The sequence below is a fragment of the Chiroxiphia lanceolata genome, chromosome 3, assembly GCF_009829145.1.
Source record: "Chiroxiphia lanceolata isolate bChiLan1 chromosome 3, bChiLan1.pri, whole genome shotgun sequence".
NCBI classification, from domain to species: domain Eukaryota; kingdom Metazoa; phylum Chordata; class Aves; order Passeriformes; family Pipridae; genus Chiroxiphia; species Chiroxiphia lanceolata.
The window spans coordinates 86,172,818-86,194,996 of record NC_045639.1 but is presented as its reverse complement, the minus strand read 5'-3'; the positions used below and the strand labels follow the sequence as shown (position 1 = coordinate 86,194,996).

At 38.7% G+C, this 22,179-nt stretch overlaps 1 long non-coding RNA gene across 1 annotated transcript; it reads left to right on the top strand.

The window, feature by feature from the left end:
- Positions 1 to 1,358: 1,358 nt before the first annotated feature.
- On the top strand, positions 1,359 to 21,299 carry LOC116784863. Its single transcript, XR_004356276.1, has 3 exons — positions 1,359 to 1,519; positions 18,019 to 18,022; positions 21,289 to 21,299. It is a non-coding gene; the product is annotated as an uncharacterized LOC116784863 (long non-coding RNA).
- The last annotated feature ends 880 nt before the right edge of the window (positions 21,300 to 22,179 follow it).

Sequence of the window (22,179 nt, the reverse complement as noted above, 5' to 3'; positions counted from 1 at the left end):
AGATATAGTTAGTAGCATTGGGAATCTAACAATTATCAAATTTTTGTAGACATTCTGGGAATTTAGGGAATATTCCCAAAGGAGCATGGGGGAAAGAGACCAGCACGGAAGACTGCACAGTAGTTCTTGTCTGATAATGTAAAAAATGAGTGTTGGTGGCCATGAGATGATCCAATAATTTAACTGCACAGAAGGGAATGATTGGAAAAGTATAAGAAGGTCAGTGCAAGAATAAGACAAATACCCAGGGCAGAGAAGCAAACAATGTTGGATATGAAATTAATAGGAAATTAATGCAAAATATGGCTTTATGTCAAAGGGAGGGAAATGCAAAGATGTAGAGGGAAATGGTGTTTGTAGCTAAGGAAGGGTGATAGTATCCAGAAATGAGAGATTGAGGCAGCTGTGAAAAGAAGGAGCAGAGAAGAGATGCAGAAAAACATTTTTTTCTTCAGTTTAAAAACTGATGTTGTAGTCATACTCCCAGAAACATTCTTCCAGCAGCTGGTGGTCACTGTCCCAGTTTGCCAGATTTGAGTCCATAGCCGCATCCCTGTGGGCCATGCAGAGCTCCCATGTCAGGAAAGGGAGAGATGGCTGAGCCAGGAGCTGCAGACATGTGGCATGTGGCTTTCAATCTTTGTCTTTTCAGGCCAAAATAAGGCAAATATTTTACTAGTTAAATGTCATAGCAGCTAACTTACTTTCTTATTTATATTGCTAAGCATTGGCTATAAAATGTCCTACACTCATGCCACTTAACCAGCAGATGGACAAGAGGTCAAGCATATGGAAAGGATACTTGAGATGAATGTGAGCACCTTCTTGAAGAAAAGCACTGGGTTTATTCATTTTATTAGGTGGGTTGTTTAAAAAGAACCAAGCAGGTAGACATATTTTTCATATATGTAAAATATGCTCTGTGTCAAAGATTATTGTTGGTGTATAAGTTTGGAGTTGGCTCTCAGCCAAATTGCTGAGACCCAGTGAAAAAGCCTACTCCCCAGGGAGGGAAGAAAAAACCCAAATAGCCAAATCTATAGCAAAAATATATATTTACAATTATATATACAATTTGAATATATTGTACACACAATAGGGAGCTCCCAAGGGGGAAAAAAGGGAAAAGGGAAGGGGAAATGGATAAAAAAACCCACTAAACAAATATCCTCCAAATATACACCGTTACTATAGAGCTAGTGAATAAATACAGAAACTAAATTAAATACTTCCCTGAACAAGACAGAACTGTGCGAAGCACCAACCAACTCCCTCACGCCCCCCGAAGGGACCGGAGACAATGGCAGGTCTGAGCAGCAGGCCCTGGCCTATACAAGCAAAGACTGTCTGCGGAGAGACCGGTCACCTTCAGCCACCAGAAGAGAAAAGAGAGCGAACTCTCTTATCTGCGCCTTTTTATATGTTGTGTTACGGAAAGGGATGATATGAAATACTTCCTTAGATTTCTGACCCCGTTGCTAAGGAAGGCCTAAAAAATCCAAAAAACCAACCCACTACAGTTGGCCATATTTGTATTAATATTATGGTGCTACTTGAAATAATAGAGTTCCTGAGATATTAGTGTTGATGACAGGATAAATAGGGTCACTGTATGAAGTGATCTGTAGGGCTGTCCTTTTCTGCACTTATTGCAGAAGCTGTTGCCTGTGTCCTGTGCTGCTCTATCGCTGTTCTCATTGTATAGATGAACAGACTGTGTTTGCCTGAGGGCACATGAGGAATGGAGCAGCTGGGAGAGACACAACTCTTCTCTGCTTCCCTGATCCAGAGTTTTGATGCTGAGTCCATGCATTGCTTCGGTGGCAGCAGCATGTCCCAAAACCCAGCTTTAGAGGCATCTGAACTGTTATCCCATTAATCACAGTCCTTGCATTCCTTCCCATCTTTTCATTGTATTAATGTTTTCCAGTAAGACCTATGGCACTTGCTGGCTCCTGCACATGGTGGCAAGCACATATATCAAGCTTTGTTCAGTTTTGTATCAACTAGATCTCACCATCATCCTTGTTTGGACAGGGTGTTGTGGCATCCAGTGCTTCCCAGGCAGCACATGTGTGATGGCAGTGCCGTGGGTTTACATTTTCACAGCATCTGTGATGAACTTCAGTAAAAGTGTTGATGCTGCATGAGGCTATTATGGCAACTGCCAGAAGATGCAGGCTGGCAGGGGCACTGGGGAACGCTGGCAGAAATCTGTGATCTCCAGGGTAATGTGAAGCCCCTCACCTTAGGGAAGCCAATTTATGGTGTCCTTACTCATTCAGCTCCAAACACCTGGACAGGAGCAGGTGTGTGACGTGCCTTTGCCTATCAAGCATTTGCAGGTGCTCACTGGCCAGGGAGTGGGGGTTCAGCCCCCTGTCCAGAAGGGCCTGTCTTGAGGAGCCCCTGGTGTAGGGATGTTGGACCCACAGGGCTATGTCCTGGCTGTCTTGGGTGAGGACATGGTGAAATGGGGGCACATCCACTGCCCTTGCCTATAAATCCATCTGATTGCAACATGCTGTTTCTACCAGGCAGGGCCTCATGAAGCCAGCCCTACTTTTGGGCTACAGAGCACGTCTCCCAGACTTAGCAGAGCCCACAGTGCTGTCCTTGCCCCCTTGGAGACTGTACTGTTCCGTGAAAAGTATCTTCTGCTGGAACATTATGCTATTGGTCTCTAAAGGAAACTCACAACTTTTATTTAAGAAAATATATTTTAGAGCTTTTCTCTACAACTTAAAAAAACCCCAAACTAAACAAAAGCAAAACTAACAGAAAATAATTAAAAAGAGTTAGAAAATGCTAGCTCGAGAACGACACTGGAGAAGATGGATAAGGCCAGTTCACTGAAACCGGAGTCAGCGCCATGCTCTCCAGGCCTGTAAAGTCTAATGAGATTTTTTTTTCAGCTTTAACACTTAGAGAAGAAGATGAGTAAACAAGGGAATACACAGATTTCTCTTAGTTTAAGCTTCATTAGAACCTCTCCCATTCTTATTTTATCGATTTGTTATGTTTTAAAAGTCTTCCAAAATTATCTCCATCTCTGTCCACGATTTAATGTGCTTTTCTGAACAACCTTGCACATTTTTACAACATCTTTTGAAGATGTCAGTTTAAGCACTCTTTATCATAAAAGACTAAGGTATGACAGTTGACAAAGTCTTAATGGGGAAATGAAAGTTGAAAATTTCAGATTCTCACTAGGGTGTGGATTGCAACAGACTTCTACTCTATTGAGTGTTAATTCTCCATGATAATGCTTTTGATCCTTCAAACACCCTGTGCATATGAGCAGCATCTTTGGCTTATGCAAAGGCAAATGGGCAGGAATGAGTTTGAAGTTCAAGGTAATAATTTTCTGTAGTGGCATTTGGCTCAATTATCTTCATCAATAATGAAATACTTTTAAGGTATGTCAGGAATGATGGATTTCCATAGGGGACCAAAATCTACCATAAACTTTACTTCAGGTACTAGGTTCCTATCTCCAGACTCAGTTTTGCTCCCCCTGTCCCTCATCCAATTAGGCCACTATTTTTAATTGCATGTGTTTTATACTCTTTTGGTTTTAAACCATATCCTATTTTCTCTCACAATATAGAAACAGAGGGAGGTAATATGTATGAGTTATACCACAGAGTGAACTCAAGAAAGCACCCCATCACTACATGATAGTACAGCAGAGGAGAGTACAGGGCAAGATGGTAAAGTGGAGAAGCAAAGCATGGAATAGAATAGCAAACCTCAGGAGGGACTGAAGGGTGTGAGCTGCATCCCTCAGTGAGGAGACATTTATGCCTGAGGATTACAGATGACTTTCTTAATTTGCTGTCCAGTAAACTCTCTCAGAAAGCTACATGTCTGGAAGATATTAAATTCCTAGAGTTTTTATAGAAACTGATGTGTGGATTGTGAAGAATAGTCCCCAGTGTTGTCCCATTTAAGGTCAGGCTACTAAGTGAACTCAACACTTACCCTCTGCCTTTGGCCTCCTGGCTTGCAGTCAAAAGCACGTTGTTTCAAGCCAGTCATTCTACATGCTGCCCCTTGCCCCTTAGAAATTTTGTCACTCGTAAAGAAAACAGAATGTGTTCTTGGGAATATGAAAATAAATATAAGAAGGGAGGATATGTGGGAGAAACTGGAGTTATAAGTGGATGGAGTTGGGACAAAGGAGAGAGACAAGAAGACAAAACCGATGGGGTTTTGCAGAGAATCAGAACTCTGTTTGAGTCAGCTTCCAAACTTCCGCTTATTACTTAGTGTATAAGTCTGAATGGAGGATGGGGATGAGAAATGTTGCTTTTGTATATTTAATGGTTATAAAAAACACTTGGACCTTCCAAAAAGATATTGCTTTTGGGAGACTGAGTAATGAGACCAAAGCTTTTTTCAATAACAAGAATCTTTCCAATAGGTTCAGCTGGATTAGATTTGTCCAATTTTTATCATCATTCAATACTGTGTTAGAGATCTGTGCTCTTAGGAGCTTATGACTGAAAAAACAGATGTTGAGCTAAGATACAAAGAGAGAGAGAAAACAAATTATATGCATTTCTTTTTTTGCCTGGTTGTTTGCCAAGTATGTTAAATCAAGGTTCTTCGGTTATGAGCTACTTGGAATGGTGTTAATGATAAGAAGATATAAGCTTATTGAATCTCAAAGCCTACTTCCCTCACAGATTAAAGTTCCTCCACCATTTAAAACTGAGTATACATATTACTGTGTATATTCTTAAAACCAGTTAAAGTCCACAGTACTTAGGACCTTTGCTTTTGCTTTGTGTTGTCTGGAAACAGCATGAGAAAGTTAAATGATGCTGTTGGGTTTTCACCAGATTTAAAGGTCACTATTGTACCATATATTCTTTCAATGAATCACGAAATTCACTGTAACTGCCTTTTTCTTGCTCTGTGTTTTCCAAAGTATTGCTGAGTATTGCTGAACCTAAGCCACATTATTCAATTCCCTAAACTAATATAATTGTGTTTTGGCTGTATATTCTTCTCTACAGCAGATTGGTTTTGTACAGCTCTGTTCAACAAAATTTATCTTACCCTTTTCAATACATTCAGGTCTGGAAGAGCTGTTTAACAGTAACAGGATGACACACAAGGTAACCATCTACTGCCAAGCTGGAAATTTCAAAAGAAAATATGTCTACTGAATTCTGCTCTCTTACAGTTAATTACTGGTATTTAGTTATTTATGGCGAAAAAGACGCTGCAGGTTTATGGCTATCTGTGAGTTGCCGAGGGTGTCTGAAAGCCAAAGTATGTATTTACTAATCAAAGATATTCATAAATGTTCAGCCCAAGGATGCCATGTATAAAAATATTGGCCAATATACACATAATCACGCAAGGATGGAAAGAATGCATTCTAACAAATCTTTAATCTCTTAAAAAAAAAACAAAAAACCAATGATGCCAAGAAGATTTCTATGTAATCCAAATTCAGTTTGTTCTTGAGAATCTGTCTGGAAGGAGGGAATAAGATACAGTTCACACTCATATCTCAGGCTTAAATAACCAGTTCTAGTTGATAGTTCTTATGCTAATTTACTTTCAAATTCTTTGACATTGAACAATTTTCAACTGATTGATGCACATAGAACAAAGGAAGCAGGTAAAGAACATGGAAATATTGGTTTAGGGAAATTTAAAGTGTACATTTCTCAGTCTGTCTGGGACAAAGGCAATGAACCATGTTTACAGCTCTCAAACTAACTCATTCTGTGAGGAGAAAAAGCATGCAAATGAAAGCTCTATTAAGTATGTGGGTACTGTCAGCACCAAAAAGATTTGAAAATTTGCTCAGTGTCAGAGGAATGGCCTAAACTTTTCAAAGTCTGTAAAGTCTGTAAAGGTACAGACTTCTGAAGTTTGGCGATACAAAGCTTACTGCTATAGTCAGTCCAGATCAGTAAAATAATTTAGATTATATGCTTCTCTTTCAGGTTTTCTCCATGCATCAGAAAAGCTAGCAGAGAGAACAAACTTATTCAAGAATAAATATGAAAAGGACTTTATACTCCTCTTTCCCTCTGTCCACAGTAAATGCCCTTTATGACCTTATGTTTCAGACCACTGACACTGAAAGATTTAAAATATGGCACAGTCTAATCATCCAGAAGGTGTAACTTAGTGAGCTTCATCCTATGTTTTTTCTAATCATAATGTTAAATTTTGGGGGGTTTTGTCTTTCAGACAAAAGTTGGGTAAGTTGGGTAAGTTTGGGTAAGTTGAAATGCTCAGGTAAAGTTCGTATTTTCCATATCTTTCAATTTTTTACAAGGAATTGCTTTTCTTAATAGTAGTTATTAGTTTTTCTGAAAGATGACATGGCAAATACAGATATGCAAGGTGATGCCTGTGCAGGTAGTTCCTATCAAAACGGTGCAAAACCAGGGTCAGTTTGTAACTTGCTCTCCCAGAGGGTCTGGCAGTGTGAGAATGCTCACCACCCCCTGACCAGACCTGAGCCCTGGTGAAAAGAAAAAAAAATCTTGTGTTTTTGAAGTGTGGAAGTAGTAATCTCTTTTTATCTGAGAGGGTACAGCTGGAAAATAGTAGGTCTCCTAGCAACCTGAGAGCAAATAAATCCACATCCTTTGCCCTGAAAGGAAGCTTTGGCTGTAGGCTCTATCTAATATGCAGGAGATGTATGTAGCTGCTGGGTACAAAGGGAACAGGTTATGTTGGAGAATACTTCTAACCTGAACTTTATACTGAATTTTGCTCAGCTGATTTGTTAGAGACCTACCTGTGTTACTCTTGCAGATGGGCAGATGCTTCTGCATCCCTTGGGGTCTTGCTGGGGTCGCAGAACTACAGTGTGCTCTCAGGCACCAAATTTCACACACAGCTGCCAAGATCCTGGAAGTACAGAGCAAAAGTGAAAACACAACCAAGCTTTCTATTCATTGGGTATTTATTTAGTTAGTTAGTTATTCCTACAGTTATCTGGAATAGTTGAGGTGGGGGTTTTTTGGAGAAGGTATGACAGAGGTATGCTTTATGGTAACAAGTCATCAGAGCCAAAACTAACCCCTTCAAGGAAAGGATTATTTCTTCTTTCAAACACTACTCCTCCACCTTCCACACCCCTCTGCCAAAAATAATTTTGGAAGCAATATCCTAAATGACCCTACATGCAGTACAAGCAATTTCAGATCTCAGCTGGCATCAGACCAGGTAACTGGGAGATGTGCAAAGTAGATTTGTAGTCTTGGTGCTTTGTATGTGTTAACACCTCTGCATATATTGTCCTTGAGACTTATGAGACTTAACTTTATTAGGCAATAGGGATATAAAAAATCTGCTGTTATACAGTGACTGCAAGAAATGGGGCCAGACATACACCTGCAGGTACATCGGGCTTTCATTGTCTATTGCCTATTATGACTTGTCTGCTAAAGTGCACTGTTTAGTTGCTCTATAATTCCACATTTGTGTGGAGTTATTTCTCATTAGAAATACACTCTGACAGCTCTAGTAATAGTTCTGCTACTGACTATAATATCTTAGCTTGTCATGTGGTCTTCTTTTACTTATTTACTTCCTTTTCTCAGGTATATTAAAACATGCTTAAGAGTACATCATATTAGATTATCACTGAAGAAAATTTTTGTATTCATCTCATGATCCCAAATTGAGAATACTAAGTAGCACAGCCAGATTGTGGAGTCTCCCTCCTTGAAGATCTTCAAAAGCCATCTGGACATTATTCTGGGCAACCTGGTCTAGGTGGACGTACTTGAACAAGGGATTGCAGTAGATGACATTCCAGAGGTCCCTTCCAGACTCAACCACTCTCTCTGATTCTGTTATAAAATTCAGATTCCATTTAGGCTTTATCTTTACAAATACTTTGATATCTCATAGTGACACTTGTTAGGTAATTGCAGCAGTGATACAGCAAATAGTTGATTTTCAGCAAGAGAGAGTTACATTCTACAGGCACATTGATTTCAATTTTCTGCACCTAGTTCTTGTTTTAGTTAGTGAATGAGTACAGTGTGTTCATCATGAATTTCAATGAAGAATTGAATGAATTTATTTTAGAAAGTCTTTTTCAGTTGCATTTATTTACATAAACATCTAATTTATTCTGAGGTACTCTATCAGAAGCCTTTTCGTTTTTACATAATGACCATTCTAAAACATTCCATGGTTTTTCTCAATAGACTTAAATGTGCCAGTCCTGTCTAGAATTTATACATCAACTATTTTTTATGGGTTTGTTTGTGTATGTAGTTTTTTGTTTTAAAATGTGAGTTATTGTTTATGTCAATTTATTCTTCCAGTGCTAGGCATGGATTTTTAGAAAAATAATGTAAATTGGCATAAATTTATTTTGTTCTCCATACCACCTCCAAACAGAAAAAGAAATGGCTTATACTATTTTGTTTGTTCACAACATCTTATAATTTTTAAAATTGTTTCATTTTCATAATTGTGCGTACGTATATTGTTATGTGTGTTTCATACTGAGATATACCAATATGTATTCATATGATGCTTATATGTACATATATGATACAATCATTGAATGACTTAGTCATTTCATGTTGAGTATTTAGAATTAATTTTGCTATGTGTGCTAGAACAGCTGATTACAAACAAGGTGAAAGTCTGTGAAATCTGGTCTATGTGATTTCATATTAATGACATATATTTATTTCGATGTCCTGTTCCTCATTAGAGAGACATGAACTTAGGACACCTCTTTGATTCTCTTCTGCTTGCTAGTCATGTCTGCTGTCTATGCAAGTCTCAATGGCAAATAGGAGGATATAAGGGTATTTGCAGGTTTCAACAGAGCAGACTTTTGTTTGAAAGAGTCCCATGAGATAAAGCCTGGGGGAAAGAGAAGTCCAAGAATGCTGACTGATATTCAAGGATCATCACCTCCAAGCTCAAGGGTAGTCTACACAAATAAGCAGGAAGGCAAATGTGAGGAGACTTGCATGGATGAACAAGGAGTTTCTGGCAAAATTCAAACACAAAAGGAAGCCTACAGAAAGCAGAAGCAGGGAGAGGTAACCCAGAAGGAATATGGAAACCCTCTCTGAGCGTGCAGTGATGGGGATTAGGAAACTCAAAGCCCAACTGAAATGAAATCCGGTGAGGGATATCAAAGGCCAAAGAAGGGCTTTTCATAAGTACCTAGGTGACAAAAGGAGAAGTAGAGAAAACACGAGCTATCTCTTGATCGGGGCAATTGTCCTGGTGACACAGGACATGGAAAAGACTAAGGTATTGAAAGCCTTCTTTGCTTCAGTCTTTACTAGCAAGACCAGCCTTCAGAAATGCCAGGCCCTGAAGACCAGGGAAAGAAGTTGAGATTCACAACAATGAACGGTTGGTTCATAACATCACAGAATCACAGAATGTTTTTTTCCATAGTTATGCAAGTAATTTTCCAGATTTCTCAGGCACGTTTGCAATTATCTACTAATGTAATGTCAAAGACATACATTTAAATCTGATGACAATGTTTTGTATTACTGGAATGGTATTTTTCAGTAGTGCCTGTCATAAGCCTGCAATAAGTTAGATCAATGCTTTCAGACTTTAGGTTTGACCTGTACCTTCAGTCTTGATCTATATTTTAGTTTGGGATTCGTGATTATGCAGAGCAAATGTCTGCCTGGGCAAGAAGACTGAGGCACAGGCTGCTGCAGGGAAACCAGACTACACTCAGTCTTGACCCCAAAGTAGGGAAGGCTTATGCCTCCTTTAGACCACTCAGCCTTGAACGGGAGTCCGTAATCAGACACAATTAATAAAAAGGGTAGTATACATCCTGGTACTCATATTTTTCCCCTTCAGTGAACAGTTTTCTTTTTGCAACCCAGAAAGCATGACATTTATTCATTCTTTTTTGCTGCATGCTTAGTTTTGGGACTTAGCTAAGGATGGTTCTCTCAGTTTACAAGACAGTCTAATGCAAATTTTTGTTTGTTTGCATGCTGTTTCCCCCATTCCCAGCACACATTCTGCTATCAAGCAGGCAGACATCAATACTGTGTTTTGGTTCTGAAGTGCAAGATCAGTAGCAGAACAGTCTGAGACCTTCCTATGCTGAATGCAGGCTAGGGAAAGGATATGTCTTCAGTCAGCCAAAGGAATGTAAATTGAACAGGTAATGTTTTCCTAGAAAGCATCTTTTACTAACTGGACAAAAGGTGTCTCTGAAAAGTAGAAGTTTACTGTTGTTATCCTAGTTTACTGATTTATTTCCTTAATTTTTTTCATTTGAAAAAAAAAGGTCTCAGGATCCATTTCTGTTCTTTTTATTGACCAACAGACTGTCACGTGCAATTAGGACAAAGGGAGAAAACAAAAAAAAGACTGCTCTTCCAGACCTAATCCTACAACCAGTGAAGAGAATGAGAGCATATAAAAATCATATATACCTCCTTCTTTTTTTGGAGAGAATGACGAACATTTGAGAGGTACTTCCTGCATATGTTTATTACTTGGTTTGAGTTTCTGATGAAGAAGCAGTAAGAAACTTGGCACTGATTTATTTTGGTATCTTAAATGCTGAATCCATCCAGAACAAGTATTCATGAATGGCAGTTTTAGACAAGGACTTGCACATCTTTACTACAAAAGATCAGTGGAAAGAAAATAATATCATATGTGAGGGTATGAAATTCTTTTAATTGGGAAGGTCACAACTACCTAATCTTTTAAGCAGCAAAATGTCAAGAAATGTTCTGTGGAAGGATCTGGTAAGGACTTTGGTTCACTCCTTCCTGCAAGTGTAGTTTGTGTCAACAGATACCTCTATTTTGCCTTTTGCTCAAAGGGTTATGAGGGAAAGTTCAGAAAAAGGCCATTACATACACCTTCTAGGGAGGGGTTACAAGCATAAATAATAGTGTCTAACTGATCAGAGTTTTAAGAAGAGGAAGAGTGGTGCTCTCTGTCTACAGTGTAGAAATGTAGTACAAATCATTGAACACACAGAAATGTTGGTAGTAGGTGACCTGAGTTCTAGGTATTGTTTAGATTTTGCGAACTCATATCCATCCTTACTACCTTTAAAATTCACAGACACATGCAGGTACATCACTTTACCTAAGCAGAAGCTTAGGCAGAAATAAGACTCTGTGAGTTCTACTCAAAAAGTCGAAAGTTACTTTAGAAAATTAGATTTTTGATTTTGAGACATTAAGAAACTCCACAAAAGTTTATGCCAAGCCTAGTGGCATACAATTGTAATTTCACCAAGCTCTGTGTCAGATATACTTGTTACCTATCAGTTTTGTAACTAGAATTCTGCAGTCTTGCTGCTGAAAAGTAAAACCTTCATTAGTTCATGATGAATTCAGTCAAAATGGATGTATCTTTCATGTCCTCTTACCATCTGAATTTTCAGTAGTATTTTGATATTTGATATTGATATAAATTTTGATATTATTATATATCCTCTGGGGAAAATTATGATAACTGTCATATATTTTTGGATGAGACTAACAGCTTTCTTCCAGAGCTTTTAACAAACACTGGGATTGTAGGATAGGAGTTCTTGAACATAAAAGTGATTGTCTCTGACAACTATAAAGATGAGAAGATCTGAGACTCTTTATTTATCAAGGAGTCTCTGCGCTAATACTGAAACCTTAAGATTTCTTTGAGGGTATCTACTTTGTCCCTAGTGACATGTTCCACTTATAATAAATGTTTTCCTTTCAGGCACCTTTCCTGTCAGAGCCTAAAGCTGCAAGTGATTCCTGAAAATAGCTTTTGTTTTTTACAGCAGTATTGTATTTCAGTGGGATTTTCTTTGCAAGAGGACTGGAAGGGAAGGTTGCAGGAACTGTGAGTCCTGGCTGTGCTCTAAACCCTACCTGATGCTGAAGTCCTTACCAGAGAACGTAGCTTTTGAAGCTGGATTCTGAGGGACAGAAGAATCAGATTCCTTGTTGCTTTGGAGCCCTGCTCCAAGACTGATAGGTGCAGTTGGTATAGGAAGGGTCTAGAAACTTTCTTTGTTATTTTAAATTCAGAAGTCTTTGTGCAGTGAATGTTAACATTGAGACTGAAGAAAATTTCATCACAAGGAAGAGAAGTCTGTGGTGCTTTGAAAGCACATATGAGGAAGAAAATATCTGATAAAGTTAATGAGCAAGAAAAAAATACTCTTTATCCTAATAGTGGTAGCAAAAATGCTAATAAAGGTGTTATTGAGACACAGCATTAGAGTCTTTTATTCGGTGGATGCCACCTCTAATGATAGTCTCAGTACCTTCAAAAAGAGGAGAGTGCAGAATACATGCCTTTTTTCCCTTGAGATCTGTACAATTGGAATTCTCATTAAGGAGTGTCCAGAAAAAGAAGTAGGAAATGTTATAGGAGAAGGACAAAAATACACAGAAAAGATCCTTTGTGTTCTCTATTTCTCTCTTTTCTTTCTTTGTTCTTTTACTTCTGTCATTTCTTTAGGGAGGGAGGAACAAAATCAGTTGTAAACATATGTAAGTGGGGAACATTTTAATTTCTTTGGTAGAAAAGATGTACAGATAAAGAAAACCCACCTGCAGAGTGCACTGAAGTCACCATACAGTGACTGTGAGACTAGGGTTAAAGGGGCAAGTCCTCTGGCCTCTCCCAGCATTGGGGTTCCTGAAGCAAGAGAAGAGGACCAACAACTCATAGTGGATCTAAGAAGAGGCTAATTCAGTTTCCACTGCAGGAGTAAGAAGGTAGATTGACACATTTCACTAACCTGCCAAAGAGGTAGCATTCTTTTGGTCAGAGGAGCATGGAAAATTAGAAGCAGGAAAAACACCAAAGCAACACTACACTGGGGTTAATGAATGAAAATCCTAAACAAGTAAAGCAACATTTCTAAAGTAAAGCAGAATAGTTGAGAGACAGACAAATAACAGGATATGTCTGGTAGAATAAATAGATGAGAAGTCTACAGATATTTCCATGAGTCACCACTGGGCTACACATGGTAACCAAAATGGCACAGAGAAATGATTCAAGGAGATTCAAGGGAAGTGAATGCAGAAGAAATAAAAAGGAGGATAAAAGCGTTGCAAGGCTGAGGAGACAGGGAAATTGATGAGATGGAATGATGTCATGGAGACATACCTTTCTTGGCCAGACATGTGGAAAATTGAGGTACATAGATTATAATTCTGCTTATGATCTGCTGCCAGCAACTGCTTGTTTACAGCACTGAGGGTTAAGATGACAGCTGTACCTTAATATGACAGGAAACTTTATTTCACAGTAAGTCTGATTGGTCTGGCAAGAGATCATGTCTGGTAGCTGTGGAGGTCTGAAGAGACTTTTTAAATCTAGTACAAATTTGAAAACAACTGAAATGGAAAAAGAAGAATATATCTTTCTTCTTCAGATTTATGATACTGAAAAAGAAAGATCATTTTTTCTGAGAATCATTGCTAGATGCTGGTGGAAGCAAACAAAATTAAATGCACAACTTGGAAATCAAAGCATATTTTAAAATGAAGGATTTATTTTTATCCTTACTAGGAGTAAAAAACTGGAATGAATCTGAGCCTACTCTTACCATGTAAGTGTCTGACATGAAATAAACACTTTTCTGATTTAATGGCTATCCCCATGGCAATAGCAGAGGATCTTAAAGGCTGAAGACTGAAAGGGTTGAATAGATGAGAAGGAAGCACAGTAGATCCTGACACAGCCCAAAGTACAGCATGTATCTTCAGAACTGAGCTGTGAAGGATACATGTAGAAGGAACATTCTCTGTATTTCCAGGGTTTATAAGTAATATGAGATAGGAATACACTGCAAGTCAGGTAAGGGCAAAAAAAACCCCTGTTAGTTTTAGAAACACTGGGGTTACTGTGTCTGGAGCATTAAAGGTCCATTATTTACTGGTTGTTTAAAACTTTTATTAACTCCTCTTCAGTACCATTTACGATTTTATTATTCTATGATTTTCTATTCCATGGCTCAAACACAATCCTGGATAGTTACCAGGATAAACTAGAAAGCCAACAGGAGCTGTGCCTATTTATTCCAGGGTTGAAAGGAGCTCTCTAGCTGTAGGTTTAAGCTGAATAACCCTTGCAAACCTGTTGCAGAACTTTATATGAATTACTGTTTGTTTGTTTGTTTGTCTATTTCAGTTCTGAAATAAAGCAAGGAGTGAGAAATAAAAACGTCATTGACACCAACCAAATTCTAAGTTCTTATTTTGGCAAGAACAAAAAACTAATGTTCTGACACAGAATGTTCCAATTTGGCACAAACAAAACCATTAGGTATTTGAAAGAAAAGCCAAAGAAATAAAGTATTAGTTTCATAAAATATGATGTGGCAAATTGATGTCTTAGCTTCACAGGGTCAGGGATCAGATTTCTCACCCATGTTAGGACTGGCTGAATTCTTTCCCATCCTACATGCCCCAAATCCTTGTAGAGTATCCCACTCTCCAACACAGTAAGACAGTTCTATGCTGAGCTTTCTGTTTAATCCCAGTTGATATTCTTACATTCAATTAGGAAAAAAAAAAAAAGATAAATATATATTCTTTATATCACAGTGTGAGGGCAAATTGTTTGCTTGGTTTACACCAAGGTAAGAGGGCAGGTTTCAGTTCCCTCAAGCAGAAAATGGAATTGAATTTACGTCTCTAGTTCCCTGTATATTCCTGAAAACTGAAAAATTCTGGTTCTTGACGCCTTGTTTGACTGGGCAACAACATTCCTTTATTTTAATCCATTTTTTTTTGTGTGTGTCTGATTCTTAAAGCAAACAAACCAACCTACTTAAAACCTTTCAATACAGTTGAACTGAATTTGTTATTTAAATTCAGGTAGATCGAAATCCTAGTTTCACCAGTTATTCATCACTAGGGAAAAAAAAATCTACCCAGCTAGTGTTGAGAGGGAATAAATTCTGCCCAAACTCAAATTCATTGGAAACACCCTTGTCTTGACATCTCCTTCACCTCCAAAGTCCTTTGCACAATAAAAATAGGAAAGAAGAGATAATGGTTTTCTTCTTCCATAAACAAAATATTCACTTGACTCATTTGTGTTTTCTGATCCTTTTAGCCCTTACACTGTTAGTAAAGCTAGAGGGTACTACCTTGCCGTTGTGTCAAGGGGAGGATTGTGGCAAGATGTCTTGTGTTTTGAGATCACTGGACCATCCTAAATATACATAAATTTATAAACCAAATGGCTGAAGCTATAATTGTTCCTACCTTTCTCCACAGTTAGCTCAGTTAGTTGCACATTCAAATTTAAAGGCAGAGGCTGGAAACAAGATAATCATTTTTGATAGTGCTATATGGCATCTTTGAAAACCTCAGTGGGAAGGGCCATTCCTGCGCAATACATAGTTGCACGGATCACTGTGAACATTTATTTTAAATTGCAAGGCAGGATCTGAAAAGAGCACTTAGAAGTCAGAATGATCAATTTATTTCAGATGGCCTTTGATTTGTGAAGATTTTTTACTGAAAGCAGCTGAGCTAGAGGAGAAAGCATGAATAGCTACCTTTGCAATCTTTCTGTGACAGTGCCTAAATATTATGCATAAAGATAATAAGGCTACAAAGTCAAGAAGTCTAATGGAAAAAAAAAGCAAATTCACAGAGTTATAGGATGATCCAGGTGGGAAGAGACTCCAGGAGGTTGCTAATCCAACCTATTATTCAAAGCAAGGTCAATTAGGAGGTCAGACCAGGATGCTCATGGTTTTATCCAGGTGGGTCCTGAAAATGTGCAGTCCCAGAAACCTGCTCCATTGTTGGACAGTCCTTACAGTGTCAAAATTTCTCCTTCTGTGCACTCTGAGCACTTTCCTGTTGCAATTTAGGTTCCTTCTCTCTCATCCTGCCCGTCTCTGTCTTCTTGATGAACTTGTCATATGTCCTTGAAGGATGCTTATAGGACCCCCCTAAGATTTTTCTTATTCAACTTTGGGAAACTTAATTAAAGCTTTCTCCTCAACTTTATTTTAGTTTCCTCTTGTATATGCATATAGTCTGTGCTATCATGGAGTCTCTAATTACCTTATCAACGTCATTCTTTGTTAAGATTTCATCCTCATTTACCTATTAGAATGGATGGCATCCTACTTAAAGGGTAGCAACTTATTAAATTTTTATTCTGGATTGTTCATCATGTGCCCTTATTTGTTGTTTACAGTGCACTCTTAAAATTAACTCCCTAAGGAGGTTTTTCTCAGTATCATTAATTCCATCACAGTTTTCTATTAGTGATGACTGTAAGACTTGTGTGGGAATTGGAATTTGCATTACATGCAGTTGCATAGAACAGTCCTGTATTTTTAATTTCTGACTTAGAAAACAAAGGAAAATGTTCCTGCAAAATATTTTCAAATTAGAATTTACATGGAACAGCTCTGACTGAGCAAAGTTGTTAGATAATAAACGTTGTTACATGATTTGATTTCACAATGTCATAATTTCAAATACCAGGTGGGCTGAAAGTTTATTATGCTTATTTTAGAAGCAGGAAATTGAAGCACAGAATAAGAAAGTTTTAGGACAACTATATATTTTGTATGTCTAGACTGAAACAGCTGAGAACATTGTTAAACAGAGAGTTGAGAGAATTTGAGAGTCCTGAGCCTTTGAACTCTTTCAAATAAAGAGATGAACACTTGTGAACCTTAAGGAGATTATGATGCTCTAGAAAAAAAATGAAAGGGACTTAAGTTTTTTCTGAGGGTCTACACAGGGACAAGCATCTTGACTTAATTATATTTCCACTCTGTATTGGAGAACAGAGTGCAGCTCATACATCTGCTGGAAGGATAATTGCCAAAAGTTGATGTTCTCCTTACAAGTCCAATACAAAACTAAAAATAAGTGACAGTTTTCTGATTTGGTTAGTCTGCTCCCAGACACAGCAGGTTTTGGAGGAGAGCACACACAGGAGGCCAGCATCTGTGCCCAGAACAGAGATCCACATCCTCTGCAGTGGTGGGTGACATGTGGCAGGGTACAGACTCTGGCTCCCCAGGACTATCTACCCCTGACACATCAGAGACCTTGGACCAGACTTAGTTCCTAAGGATGGATGCAACTCTGCCTCTGGGGGATGTAGAGACATGAGAGGCCATTCACCAAGGGCCCAGTATAGACATGCTTCTTGCCTGCAGCACATGGGTGCTGGGGAGAGGCCAGGCTGCCAACTGAGGGAGCTGGAGGGAGTCCACAGGTTTCACAGCATCAGAGATGGCAAGCAGGAGATTGAATGGAGCTTTTCCAAAACTCAGTGGGTGCTAGAGTCTGAAACTCCAACTGCATCAACAGAGGGCAAGGCAGAGTCCATGAGATGAGTGGGAAATTCTGGAGTGAAAGAGACTTACCTATCAAGAAGGGTGATCTACATTAGGAGGCATTTAAACAAACTGGACATGTACAAATCCAGGGGACCTGACAGGATGTACCCATCAGTGTTGAAGGAGCTGCCTGACATCATTGTGAGGCCACACTGGATTACCTTTGAAAGGTCACAGTGATCAGGGATGAGGCTCCTGAGGACTGGATGAAAGCAAATGCCACCGCTGTCTTCAAGAAGGGCAAGAAGGAGGATCTCAAGAACTATAGGCCTGCCAACTTCAGCATGGCTCCTGGGAATATCCTGGAGCAACTAATACTGGAAATCACATCTAAGCATCCAGGGCAAGACAGTGTTTTGGAATAGTCACTGTGCATTTACAAAGGGGAGATCATTCCCAACCATCTGAGAGCTTGCAATGATGACCAGCTCAGCGGACAAAGGGAGAGCAGTGGATGTTGTTTGTCTTGCCTCTGGTAATGCTTTTGACTCTTCCTCTCATAACATCCTAACAGACAAACTGAAGATGTGTAGATCAGATAGGTGGACAGTGAGGTCAACTGGAAAACTGAAAAAGCCCTGTGTTGGAAAGGTTATGATCTGTCTGTGACATAAAACCCATCTGGAGGACCATCACTAGTAAAATACTCTATGGGTCAATACTGAGGACAGTTCTGTTCAACATCTTCATTAACAATGAGGATGATGGAGCAGAGTACATCCTGGGCAAGTTTGCACATGATATAAAACTGCGAGGAGTGGCTGAAGTATCAAATGGATGTGTTACCTTTCAGAAGGAACTTGGCAGGCTGTAAAAAATGTCCAGTGGTTACCACATGAGGTTCAACAAAGGGAAAGGTCAAGTCCTGCCCCTACGGAGGAATTACCCCATATGCCAGTAGTGATACATCTCCATGCTGAGTGCCAATGGACTGGAAAACAGTTTGGTAGAAAAAAGCACTGAATATCTTGGTGGACACCAATTTGAGCATAAGCCAACAACGCATCCTTGCAGTAAAGAGGGCCAAAACCATCCTGGGCTGCACGGCAGGGAACACTATCATGAGGCTGAGGGAAATGATCCTTCCCCTCTACATGCTCTGGTGAGACGCATCCGGAGTGCTGGATTAAAGCCTGGGCTTACCTGTACAGCAGAGACATGGGCATACTGTAGCAAGTCCATCAAAAGGCCACAACAATGATGAAGGGAGTGAGACACATACAAGAAGAGGCTGAGAAATGTGGGATTGTTCAGCCTGGAGAAGAAAAGGCTCAGGGAAATCTTACCCATGTATATAAATACGTGAGGACAGTGAGTAAAGGTGGAGCCTGACTCTTAATGGTATTCAGTGACAGGACAAGATGAAATGGGCACAAAAAGAAATAATGGAAATGTCAAGGTCTTCATCTGTAGGGGTGTTCAAAACCCAACTGGACACAATCCCAGGGAACAGGCTACAGGTGATACTGCCTTTCAGAATCAAATGCTCTGTGACTGTGTGATTCTATGACTTCTTCCTCCCTAAATCAGAATTTCAATAAACTCTCTACAGACAACAACATGAGTGGAGCTTGCTTTCATTACAGCTCTTTCTTTCTGTCCCCCTTTTAAAATACACTCAGAAACCTCTTGTGTTTTTTTTGTGTCTTCATGGATTTTGTGGAGTATATTTGTGGAATATATTCTGAATATATTCTCCATGTATTCTAAAGCATAGATTGTGGACATTACCACTACTCAGGACTGTGTGGAATTATGCTCAGGCTAAAGTAAGGTGTATATATAGTCCATAGTCCCATCTGCGTTGTCACTAACAGATGGTGAGAAAAGGGTATCATAAGGTCATGTTTCCTTTGCTGTACCTTTACTGCATAAACTTCCTGCAACCTGGCAGTTGTCAGTGTTTTTATCTGTGTCTTTAGTGTTTTTAATGGTCTTTTCACCCATGCATTTATCAAACTCTATTTGAACCAATTAACGTTTCTGGATTCCCTAACATCCTGCAGCAATGTTTTTGACTGTATCTGTTTGCTTAGATTAATTTCTTTATTCCCGTGTTGTGACTAGTGAATAATCAGTCCCTCTTCACATTCTCCATGGCGCTTATGATTTCATACACTCTTGGAATATTCACCTAAGGAATCTTTCTTCTTTATTAAAGAATGCTAATCTATCTACCTCTAAAGCAGTTGTTTCATACTCCTGCTTATCTTTGCCACTTTCCACTCTCCTTATTCTATTACCCATGTCCATGGCTGAGAGTACAGGACCGTATGTGATGCTAAAGATACGGATGGACAGTAGCATCATATTTTTTCTTCTGTCTTATTTTTCTTTGATTCTTTCCCTTTTCTAATAATGTGTAATATTTTATTTTACCTTCTGAGCAGACATCAACTCAGAATGATCCACAATGCTTCCATGATCCATTTCTTGAGATGCAATAACTGATTTAAATAGAGCCTTTCAGTAGATAATGTCTAGGTAGAGATCTTTTTCTCCAGGTGTTTACATTCATCTGCATTAAAACTTACCTGCAATTTTCAATTTTGGTAAACCTATGGCTTTCCAACAGCAATACCTCAGCTATGTTAGGCAGTGCTACATCCACTCTTTTTGGCTTTGCTGTGCTTTCATTCTGCTACATCATCATGATGTATTTGTGGCCTGTCTGCAACTGTCTTCTTCACAGTAAATCATTTTTTTGGTGTATAGAGGATTTGGTTAGAAATGTGAGGACATATGAGCATGGCTAAGGCCATGGACGAACTGCTAAAGTATAAGACGCAGTCTGACTAGGCCCATGAGAAGTCTGAGGTAGCAGGGCCGTGAGAAAGCAGCAATGTCCTTGGGTATTCTAAATTGAGCTGAAAAACAGGAGCTTGGCATTACCAAAACAAAGACCCTTAACGAGCCACCTGTGTAAACAATGAAAGGCAGTTAAGATGATATCACCACCTAACTGTGTACCAATAAGGAGCCTAATCCCTGTAATATTCATGAGCCTATTATAGAGTGTATATTAAGCTGCTGTCAATCTTCAATAAACGAAGTTCCTGAATTCTTACATTAAGCGTCTGAGAGCTTTCCGTTGCGACATTGGTGGTCATGTTTTTGGTGGTAAATCGTTTCTTTATCATATTTATCAATCATGAGTAACAATCTCATCAGAAGATATAGTTCTTGCTACCCCAATGCTATTGCAATACCATTTGAAAGAATTGCATTACAAACCATATGAATTTTTTGTGCATTTGTTTGTTTTTTTCCAAAAATTTCCATGCCTAATATCAGTGTATAGCAGTGAAGATATCTTATTTAAGTATTCTGCAGGGGGAAAAAAGTCCTTCATTAGGGATATTCTTACTTTAAGTGAATAATATTTAACACAGATGCATGTCAATCTCTGTATCTTTATAGGTACTATAAAGATACTAACTTTTTCCAGCTACTTAGGCTAGGGGTAATTTGAGCTAGTCAATTAAAAGTCAAATTTCACTGCAAACTCATGCCTATTGAGAAGCATGCTGTAGTCAGTCCAGGGATACTATATTCCACAAAAGTAGATTTATATGATCATTTGTTCAAGTATGTCTAGTATTGTAATCTCAGGGAAGGCAGAACGACTATAAAGAAGCCTCATCACAAACAAATACTATATTTTTACCTGTGATTCCTTAATGGGCCATGTCTTCTTATATCACAAGCACTGGTTCTTTCAGACATCTTGCTGTATATATATTCTTTGTAGTTTCTGTAAGTAAAATAACCTTAATGAAAGGAATTGTTCTTTTTAGGTCAACATTAAAGTTTTGCCCTAACCGTAGATTTTTGATTCTGTAAATCATCCTTATAGTGATCCTTTGAAGGATTTCTTTTCTATAATAGCTTGGCAATCATTATCTTGATGGTTTCCAATAAAATCCCAACAGTACTGAAAGCCATCCCTTATAATGAGTTCTAGGAATACACTGTTCTGATTCTCCAGGGCTATTTTTTGTAGGATCTTGTTCCTAACAATTGTGCCAGGAATAATAGCCCTCATTTTCACCTGAAACCAGACCACATTTTTAATCAGATCCACAGGACATAACATACCTCTTGACTTAGCTTCATTGCACTGTCAAAATGCTCTGAGTGTGTCTGCAACCACTAATTCTTTCCCCACTTGATGTTCAATTTGCAAAGAATACATTTGTAGCTGAAAAAACAAGCTCTATTCTTAGCAGCAGCAGAATGGTTTGCCAGACCCCTTTTGACACTGTCAACGTGTGGTTTATAGTCAGTGTCAGCTAATAGTGGCCTCTCATAAATAAAAACATGAAACATTTTTCACTCATGGACTGAGACCAAAGCCATATTCTTTATTTCCATTTATTGGAAGCTTGGTTTTTGTTTGTTCCTATGATGATTATTCAATTGGGGTTTTAAGTTTTGACCACATTGTAAAGGATTGTGCAATGCTTTTCTTAGAGCCACCAGTGAACAAACTTGTTTTGCATTTATCATCATAGCAACTCACCACTGAAATCTCATCAACCACTCTAATTTCTTCCCTTTTTTAAGGGTCAGAATAGGTGTTTTGTCTCTATCAGGATACCAATTTACTACAGCCTGGCTCAAGGAGCACAGAAAAAAAATAACCTGCATTGACCATTTCTCTAAATATTCCTCTCGTTTCTAGGTAAGAGAGTTTTAGTGTAACTGTATAGTTTTTTGGAGTTGATATCTAAATGAAGGGTCCTTTTTGTGCACTGAATTGCATGTGCCTGGACATTAGTTGATTCTCCTTTTTCCTGTACTGTTCTGAAGCAAAGAGTCTACTTCCTTAC